We start from the raw sequence: 11,143 nt of genomic DNA, 5'->3' as shown, positions 1-11,143 counted from the left end.
TGCTTAAAATACTGATCAAGGACAAGTTTTTTATTTCCATTTCCTGAAACAAATCTGGAATAACAGCTCTTTGGTATCGAGACTTTTCTCTGTTCAGAAATTGAGCCCAACATGCAAAACACGACTAAAGAAACACTGCTGCTGTTCAACTTGACTCTAAACAGTAACAGTGTGCTGTTATCACACAGAATGGGCACGCAAAACATCACAGAGATGTGATGCATGGAGTCCTGCTGTACTGCCTCATTGTGAACGGAAGATTTTAAAGGGTTTACTCTATATCAATATTTTCTTAAAACTTTCAGTGAAATCATATATGATTTCACCTTTGGCACACTAATAAACAATGTTTTGACTAAATAGGTGTTATTTTCACAGTTCATTTTTTTTACCTCGAAGTAAGAAGACTCGATCTCCGAGGCACCGACTTTCACTCCTTGTGGATTAAGACGGGCTGGTGCTCAGAGTGCAGGTTTTTACAGGAATGCTGAGAGATGCGCAAATGGATCAAAATCCCAGTTTTGGATTGTTTGGAATAAACATTACAATACAGTGAAAAGCTCAAAAAGTTGATTGCATGATATAAGTCCTTTAATATTAGGCTTATCACAACTTTTTAATGATCAGAAGTATTGAAAATAAAAATAAAAAATTAAAAAAATAAAAACGGTCATGACAATTGTGTTACAAAACCCAGCACCATTTCTAGCTCCTCACTCAAACTGTCCTCTCTGTCTAAGATTTCAACTTTCATGTTTTTGGCCTTTAGATAGAGAGGTTAAAAAAACATATTTACTTGGGTTCATCACCTGGTGATGCTTTTGTCTTCATGGCTAATTCTTTTCAGTATTTTGAGATATTAGTAGAGATAGAAAGTAAACAAAAAATACTGTTAAAAGTAAAAATAAAAATAAAAAATTGGAATTTTTCTTTTAGTGGGAAATTTAGCATTGAAAAATACTTCAATTGAAATAAGGATCTGTGAGCATCCTTTAGTACATACCTGCATTTTGACATAGTTTGTATACGGAGAAAACCAAAAGAACAGAAACAGCCGGACACAGATAGAGGGGCAGCTTTTATACCCGAAGTTTTCTTTGGAGATATTGTTTTATTGTATCTGAATGGAGCCTTATGCCAAACTAAAAGAAAATATGGAAAATAAATAATTCTCTACTGCATGAGTTATCTGACTGAAATTTATTTTTTGAAAGTGGACCTAATGTATTTATTTGAAAAAAGACTGAGTGACAGCAGTGTTTCAGCTACGCTTTAGCTTCAGTCCTTTCTGAGTCAACCTTTGTTTACTTGGACTTTAACTTCCTGTGATAATATTTAAGAAACAGAATCAGAAATACTTTATTGATCCCACACGTGGGAAATTCTTTGTCACCATAGCAACTGACAGCAGAGGGGAAAAAAAAGACTTAGAATGATATAAAAAAAAAACAAGAACAAAAAAAATGTAGCATAAATGCAAACTTCAAGGTAGAATAATTTAAAAAGCTATTCACAGAACAGTGCAGGTAAAAAGATGTGCAAAAGACGTGCAAAATAGAAAAAAAAAACCTATACAAATAGATAATAAAAATTGTAAAGGTTATCTTTTGCAGTGTGTGTTGTTGTACAGGCTTATTGCATTGGGTATGAAGGATTTCTGGTACCGGGTAGTTTTGGAGCGGAGCTGTCTGAGCCTCCTAGAGAAGGAGCTCCACTGTTTGTCCAGAACAGGGTGGAGAGGATGCTCTGGGTTGTCCATGATTGAAAGGAGTCTGTTCAGGGACCTCCTCTCCATCACTGTTTCAAATGTGTCCTGTTTGCAGCCAATGACAGAACCCGCCTTCCTGATCAGCTTGTTCAGTCTGTTGGTGTAACTGACTGCAATACTGCTTCACCAGCAGACCACAGAGGAGAACAAGGTGCTGGCTACCACAGACTGGTAGAAGATCCCCAGCATCTTGCTGCACACATTGAAAGACCTCAGCTTTCTTAGGAAGTAGAGTCTGCTGCAGGCCTTCTTGTACACAGCAGTGCTGTGGCTCCTCCAGCTCAGTCTGCTGTCGATGGTCACACGCAGGTATTTATACTCCTCCACCACTTCCACATCCTTGCCCAGGATGCAGAGGGGTTGTAAGACTGTCCTTTTCCTCCGGAAGTCGATCACCATCTCCCTGGTCTTGTCCACATTGAGCAGCAGGTGATTCTTAAGAATGCAGTATTGTATATATATTTGGTGTCTATTTGTGCAGTGATTAGTGGTTTCACCTCACAGCTAGAAGTCCCCAGTTCAAATCCCAGCGGGGACCTTTGTGTGGAGTTCTCAATGTGCTTGTGTGGGTTTTCTCCGTGCACTCCGGCCTCTTCCCACATTCCAAAAACAGGCTTCAAAGGTTGATGGATTACTCAAAAATTGTGTCCCTAGGTGTGACTGTGGGTGCGATTGTGTGGCCTTACAACAAACAGTCTGGCGACCTGTCCAGCTGGGTGTACCCGGCTTCACCCAACCTGCAGCTTAAGTGTTACATCCCACCGCAAGGAAGGGAGAAATAGGTAACATAAAGAAAATAAAGTTAAGCCGGTAAGGGTCAAAGGCTGTCAGCGCAGCCGTTTATTTGAGTGACAGCTGCAAAGGGGAAAAAAAGGTAACAAACTTGAGGGTGTAGGCACTAATGCAATAAATAACAAAACCGAAGTGGAACTGAAACTAGAGGGACGTCACCAAGACGCAAAGCATAACCGAAAACAAAGATCACACGCATAGAGGAAAACCAGGCAGTTTCCCCGGGCCTCTAATGCCAAGTCAGAGAACAGGGGCAAGCTGATAAAACAGATTCCTCCCAGGAATTCAGCTGCCACTGGGACAGGGGTTGCTTGAGACTTTTATGCTTCGGGGAAAGGCTGGCGATTGGAGGAGGGAAGGAGGCCCCAATCATCTCCTGCACACACACACATATTCACACACCAAAAGGCCTGGCAGTTCCGTGACCCCGAAAGGGATAAAACGGGTCAAGAAGATGGATGGATTTTAACCCTGGAGAACCCAACAACAATTTTCTTCAGGGCTTTTAAAGTTAATCAAGAAGATTTGGTTTTTGTTTGTTTCTTTTGATAAGAAGACGTTCATTTTGATAAGCAGCCAAAAAATACATACAAATAAAAACATAAAAAGGACACAATAGAAAAAAATGTACATAAAAACATCAAAAAAGAGGGCCAAATTTGACCCAGTGGGTTTTTCAGGGTTAATAACCTCTTAAATTAGACATGTTAGAAAACAAACATAAACAAAGTATAAACTTTTGGAAAAAAAAGATTTTCTTAAAACTTTGTCTTTTAACAAAATCAGCTTTCAATTTCTTCACTACAATGAACTTTAGTCATTGTTTTTTGCATTTAAACTCTTCCCAGCACGTTGGACAGTCATGATTGATTGATTGACAGTTTGATAGTTTGCCTTTTCTTTAGTAGAAAACATTGGATTGGCAAAGAAAAGGTATTTCGTCTTTTTCTCATCTGGATGTCTTTCTTAAGGATAACTTTGAATTCAAAGCAAAGACGTCAGCTAGATAAATAAGAATCATCACCTACATTTTTAATTTTCTCATTCTCAGCACAACTTCTATATCTATTTTTATTTGTGCATGAAACTGTTGACAAAAAGGTGTTGCATGTTGCTCGTCGCTGTGGGTTTCCTGTCATTTCTCACCCTTAAAGCGTGACTGATTTAAAGTTTCGATGACTTCCAGGAAGTGGTTAAACTGCCATTAAACAAAACTTGAAGTATGCAGTAGAATATATTTATTTTCACATACTTTAATATTCACATTCTTTAAGTTGGCATTCACAATCTTTTCGTTTGGCATCAGGCTCCGTACAATTCCATGAGATAATTTTTTCCATAAAACATTTGGGTAATAACCCCGAACGGAGCCCACAGGTGGGCCGGGGAGGAGGGTGGGGCGACGAATGCAGCGCTTGCGGTAAGAGAATGAACGGCTGCACACCTGGACTTAAATAGGACGCTGAACAGGTGAGTTAATTAACTACCGCCCTAGGGGAGTAACCAAAGTAAATACTGCAGAGTCTACCTGCCTGAAAGGCGAACTCGTTCACTCATGTCTTTTTCTTTTTAGAAAAAATATCCTAAGAGCTGCTAACTTATGCATTTTTACCACATCACCATCATTTCTGTTTTTCATTTTTCTTTTGTGCAGATGCACATTATGTAGAAACAGCGAATTTATCTGTAGCCTGAGTTTGCTGTTCATTAGTCAGTGTGTTGAACTACACGGATAGGTGAGTGCAGCTAAACCATTGTGGGTTTCCTGTGTGTGTTTCCTTTATTGAAGACCTTCGGGTGGTTGAGCCTGTTTCTGTACTGTTGACTTTCTTAGACACACAACAAGGCAGAGCCATCTTATGAGAAACAAAGAATTAAAAGAAGAAGATTTCATTTGATGTTTTTTGAAGTACCTTCTGAGGTTTCTGTCTAGGAAAAATAAAAGTTCCAATATGATAAATTAGCATCTTTAGATCAAATTCAAAGGAGGTTATTTCAAGGAATTGAAGGTGGAACGATTCTGTTTTTCAATAACGGGAAACTGTGAATTGTTATTAAATTTAAACTGGGTTGATTGTAAAGATGTAAAAAATACAGCTACGCATTTGTCTAAAATGCACAAAAATCTTTATTTGCCGCCCTATTGAATTTGTAAGTCAAAATCAATTTTTTTGCAGGTAAACCGTGTAACCCTTGTGCTATCCTAGGCACTTTAACATGGGGAGTTGGGTCATCTAGACCCACTAGACAGTGCTCTGAACCTTTTTTCTTTAATAATTTATGAACCTCACTGGTGTCCATGGATTACATGAAATCGTTCCACCTTTGTCATGGTAGGGAGAACACGTCAATGTAAGGGTGGGGTCATATGATAGCACAACGGTTAAACAGTAAATAGAAAATAGAAGGCACACATGTTGTCCCTGTAAATGTTCTGCTCCATTGCTTGGATTAGCTGCTGAGGTTTGGCCCAAAGAGCTCTAGTTTTTTGTACTAGAACTGAAATGTTGAATGGCATTTGGGTCTGCATGCAAGAAAATATCCTAAATTGAATCTAAAGATGCCAAAGATAACATTTACAAAAATATCTGCCAAAATGTATATCTGTGACAAAGAGCTTTGTTAGTTTTCTGGTAACAATCTTGGACTCATATGTGGAAAATGTTCTACAGTTTTGATGTTTTGACAGTAGAATATGTGCTGAAGTCAGAAGCCCGAGTTGTTCTCTTCCTCTTTGGTTTCAGTGATGAATGTCGTATTTCCAGGGCAGCATAGCACACATCTTCATCCTGGAATGAAATATTTACGTTTGTTGATGATCTTTTAGTGTTTAAAATAGCAAATATGCAGAAATGCAAGAGGGCCAACAAACAAATATCTCCGGACTGATTGAAAAATATATACCAGATTAGGCATGTCCAAAGTCCAGCCTGGGTTGAGATTTTCACCAGTCCGCATGTTCCTGTCATAGAATCAATAATATGCAGCCCCCAGTATTTTTCTAAAAACCGAGTTTAGGATTTCTTGATTGTGGTTGACTAAATTACATTTAAGCCTAAGAGAACACTATAGTGTGACCCTTCTGTGAGGCTTTCTAGCTCACTTCATGGAAGTGGTTCAGGCTTCCACGGCATGCGTTAAAAAGTAATAATGCACACTTCGTCGGCCATTGACCCTTTCATATCTGTGTCTGTCTAAGAGACTTTTTTTCAAGGAGTTTCAGGTCAAGAGGAACTACCAAACAACACATACTAACTACGGCAACGAACGGTGCAAAAAACGGACAAACTGAAAGTAGTTTTAGTAAAATCATATTTAGATGTGTTTGTTTTCTAAGCGATCAAATAAAAAAAAGACATTGCAATAAAATGTCATTAAACAGTTTATTAGCATTTAATGTTATTAAAATAGATTTTAAAAAATGTCAGGCCATTTTCACTTCATCGAATTTTGCCCTCTTTGCAAAAAGTTTGTTAACCTCTGAACTAAGTAGTATTCAGTCCAAAAATATACAATAAAGACATTATTTAATAAGATTCCAATGTAAACATTAAATGCAAAAACATTATCTACAACTCTCACTCCGCTTAGGGTCAGGATGTCATGTCATGGTGACATATAGTCACAAAGAGATGCTGGATCAGCACATTTGGTCAGTTAACTATTACAGAAGAAAAGATTGATGTTTTTTGACTCAGTTAAGCAGCCAGAGGATTGTTGTTTATTCATCTCATTCATGATTTGCTGTTGTGTTTCAGTATTTGCTGTTGTGTTTCATGATTTGCTGTTATGTTTCGTGATTTGCTGTTGTGTTTCATGATTTGCTGTTGTGTTTCATGATTTGCTGTTGTGTTTCGTGATTTGCTGTTGTGTTTCATGATTTGCTGTTGTGTTTCATGATTTGCTGTTGTGTTTCGTGATTTGTTCATTTGTACGGGGATTTGCTGTTGCTGTATCTTAAATGTAAGCGTGTCTTTCACCTCTCGGCCACCGTACTTACTCCCACACTAACAGTTCCGCCCTCAACTAGGTGGGGAATTTCTTAGGAACCTGCTGCCGTTCTGCAGAAACTATGACCTAGAAAATGACACAGGATTTTTATTTTGGCTAAAACCAGAATAATCATAATTAAAAGACCACTGGGAAGGTTTTCCAATAAAATGATTGGACTGGGTCTTTAAACACCATTAGAGTCTAGCCCAGGGGTGTTAGACTCCAGAACTCAAGGGTGGGCAGCTTCCTGTTTTTTCAGAAACTCTGTCTCATCCGGTGCAGATTACCTGGATCAGGTGTGTTTCGGTAATAATAGTCACAACGAAAGGGTAATTGGAAAACATTAAAGACCTTGGCCTTCAAGGCCTGGAGTTTTACAGCTTTAGTTGAGACAGAATACTTCAACTCCTTTCACTTAATCTATTAAATAAAAAAGTTAAAAAATATTGATAAATGTATTTTTTTTTGTTTAACACACAAAAATGTACATCATGGAAATGTGACAAAGAATATGGATTTTAGTATATGGAAAGGTCAGTTAGTTGTAACCAATTCAGTATTTGCTCTAACACATTTGACAAAATATCACACAAACATCTTTGCAGTTTTCATGTCTTGATGGCTTTTCCATCAGACATCACAACAATTATATCCTGTTTTCATGTGTTCTACTGCAACTATTGGGTTTTTGAGGTTTGCCACTTTAGCTCAGACCCATCTGCACCTCTGTGTGCAGACATGGGCCTGCAGAAACTACATCCATTTATCTGCCATTTTTAAACAGGATTTCATTTGGCACATCTGCAAGATTCAGAATGTCATTTAGGCTAGAAATGATTGAGTCAAAAAACACAAGAGCATCAGACAAACAGACATTTGTTTGATCACATATTGTGTGTCAGAATAACAAAGGCCTCCTGCATGAATTCATCAGAAGCTCAGAAACCACCAGTTCTGAGTGTCTGACCACAATGATGCATGCATCTGATGGAACCTTGAAACATCAAACACACCAGGCAGACAAAGTCAGTTTTAGTAAGATTAAAAAACAAACTCTCTCTAGGACTGCAATTGGTGTCTAACTCAACTGTCCTTTGACTAGGCCCACAATTCAGTAAATCTGTCTATCAAGATGTCTAGCATTGTGTAAACTTAAAATGAGTCAGATCAAATTTATCTGAAACAAAAAAAATTATTCTTTTGATTCTACACTTGACTAAAGCAGTTTTGTATATTTCCTTTCTGGAAAATGTTCTATACATCTGGGGTGAATTGGACAGCAGAATATATTCCAAAGGTTAAAGTATGAGTTGCATTCTTCTTCTTTGGTCCCACAGATGGGTGGTGGATTTCTGGGGCGCCGTCCTAAAATGGCATAGTTTCATTTTTTAATGTCATTGTGACAAAACTACATAGAAAAATAAAGACAATCAGACACCGCAGGTATAAGTAAAAAACTAGAACTAGGCTGAAGTCAGTTACAGTGGGCGGCACGGCTGTATGGTCACTTGATTTATTACTTAATGTTAAATATAATCTATAACTCCTAGTTCTATAAAGGCCCTCTCCACTGGAGGGAGACTAAACACAATAGGAACAACTCAACTATCTTGTCTTAACATTCACACTGATTTGGAGAATAATGACATTGAAAAGTAAAATAAAACTTAATTATTGCAAGTGTCAGAACAAAGAATATGTTTTACTCTGTTTTAACTAAAGTCCATAGCACACAGAAAAAGAAAATGCTTGTTTAAAAAAATATCCGTACTATGGCAAAAATCAACATATTCATAGTAATAATAACTAAATTCTTCTATTAAATTAAGAAGTCATTTGTTATTGTCAAGTTTTCAATAGAAGACTGATAAAGCTTATTATGAAAAATTCCAGGTCATGGACAATCACTAAGGTCGCTCTAGCTACCAACTCCAACACTGCCTAACTATAGTCACAAGGGAGCCAAAGTCTGGGACTCCCCATGGCCGTCCCCAGCCTGGCTAAAATACAGGGTTGTGTCAGGAAGGCCATCTGGCCTAAAAATCTCCACCAAACCACCTGGGTGAATGAGTAAAAGCTGAGTTGCTGTGGCGACCCCTGAAGGGGGATGCCAGAAGGTGAACAACAATCTTGTCCATAACTCCCTGAGTTTTGGTGACAGTGTACCAATTAACATTGGGAGTGGGGTCATCTGGACCCCACAAGACAGTGCGCTGAACCTTTTTTCTTCCATGTGGGATCACTGAGAGAAAGACTTTCTATTCATTTCAGGAAGTCCTCCTGTTGATTGTGTTAACTTACCAGCTCACAGTGACAATTGTTCACTGGGTTATACTAGCGGTGCCAGTAAGGTTGACATTTCATACAAATAGTGCATTTTGTGGTAAGCACCAAATTTGTCATGGATGTAATTTAGGATTCCTTTTTCAGAAAAGCACTTTAGCCACAGGAAAAATCCAAAATAGTAGCCATTTGTAAAGATGGCCACTGTACAGGTCATAGGAATCAGAGGAACCATTCTTTGTCAATCTAAACTGAGTTTTCCTAAAATGTTAAAAATGAGTACATTGTAGGGCTGCACGGGGGCAGAGTGGTTAGTGCTCTTGCCTCAAAGCAAGAAGGCCCCTGGGGACTTGAACCAGAACATCAATGGGGGACCTTTCTGTGTTGAGTTTGCATGTTCTCCCTGTGCATTTGTGGGTTCTCTCCGGGGACTCCGGCATCCTCCCACCGTCCGAAAACATGCTCCATAGGTAAATTGGTCATTCTTGATTGCCCCTAGGTGTGATGTGAGTGTGGATGGGTGTGTGATTGTGGCCCTGCGACAGACTGGCAACCTGTCCAGGGTGTGGTCGGGATAGGCTCCAGCAGCCCTGTGACCCCAAAAGGGATAAAACGGTAAAAAATGAATGAAAATACATTGTAGTTAGAACAAGAACAGGTTTTCATCGGAACAATTTCTGAACCACACAGTCCATCCTCTATTTCTCCTTTTACAGTCACAATAGAGAGTGATGTTGTCTCCATGTCTGATTATCACCTCAAACATTGATGCAGTCCAGTTAAAACTGCGCCTGTAAAACAGATGTCATTTTAAAAATCATTCAACTTTAAATTAAAATTCTGCAAAGTAAAAAAAAAGAAAGAAACTGAAAAACTTTGAACAACAACAGTAAAAGAACATGTTACCCCTGAGAAAAGGCAGAATGATGTGCAGAGGATCCATGAATGATGTGGTCATGAATGTCAAGAAGTACACATGTTCCTCTTTGCAGATGTGGTCACTACTTTAAATTGAAGTTGATATGAGTTACACAGATTTACCACTAGAGAGGACGAAGATTTGCATTGGTCTGCTTAGTGGCACATTTCTTTCTGTGGTTCCTACGCTGGTTTGAATTCACAAATAACCGTGTAAAGGTTTGGGTCTGAATCATAGCACCAAACTGCAGAATCAAATGTAAAGAACCTGATTTTTTCTTATTTATCACAGATAATAATCAGCAGTTTGTGTTTTGGGCTTAACTCCATCAGTTTCATTAAATGCAAACCTCATTGAATACTACGAGTTGACAGAGGAACTGTGAAACAAAGTCAGATAACAGACTTTGTTTCACAGTTATTTTACAACCATTTTAACATCGCTCCATTGGCTCCCTGTGCAATTCAGAATTGTTTTTAAAGTTCTTTTATTGGTTTGCAAATGTTTTTATGGTCTTGGGCCTTCATATTTATCTGATATGATTTTAAAATATGAGCCCTGAGGTCCTCTGATACCGGCCTTTTGGTTATTCCAAAAGTTAGAACAAAAACGTACGGCGAGGCTTCATTCAGTTTTTACGGACCTCGCCTGTGGAACAGCCTCCCAGAGAGCCTCACGGCAGCAGAGACTGTTCATGTTTTTAAAGGAAGGCTCAAAACCTACTTTTTTAATCTTGCTTTTAACTGAAATTTGGGAATTCATTGGATATTTTTATTTCCTCTTTTTATCAATTTGATATGTGTATATAGCAATTTTTTTAATCAGTCTATTTATTCATTTTTAATGTATTTAGTCACTTTTACAATTTTATTTGTCTACTGAAGTTTATTTATGTACTTATTTTCCTTTTTAATTAATTTATTTTATCTTTTATTTTACTCTTTACATTTTAGCTGTAATTCCAGTTTTCCTCCGAGGGATCCTCCACATCGGTGATGGACCCTTCTCAGTGAGCGGGGTCGCTGCAGTGGGATCTCCCGGGTCTAGATCTGGAGGGTCCTGTGATAGTGGACTCTGTGAACCTGGGTGGGGTGTCACTGATGTGGACATGTCCCCAAAACTTTGTTTCCTCAACCTCAGTACAAAGCCAGGTTTTTTACATTGCATCCTTTTATCATTTATTACGGAGCCCGTGTCCTGACATTAAGATATAAAAATATATCTTGTTCCCACAGATTAATATCTTGTTCCCACAGGTTATTATGTCGTTTGCACGAAATACTATTCCGTTCCCACAAGATACTATTCCGTTCCCACAAGATACTATTGCGTTCCCTCAAAATACTATTCCGTTCCCTCGAAATGATTAACTCGTGCGAACGCAATAA

The sequence above is a fragment of the Oryzias latipes genome, chromosome 1 (assembly GCF_053564925.1).
Source record: "Oryzias latipes strain Hd-rR chromosome 1, Olatipes_Hd-rR_3.1".
In the NCBI taxonomy this organism is placed as follows: domain Eukaryota; kingdom Metazoa; phylum Chordata; class Actinopteri; order Beloniformes; family Adrianichthyidae; genus Oryzias; species Oryzias latipes.
Note: the sequence above shows the minus strand (reverse complement) of the source record.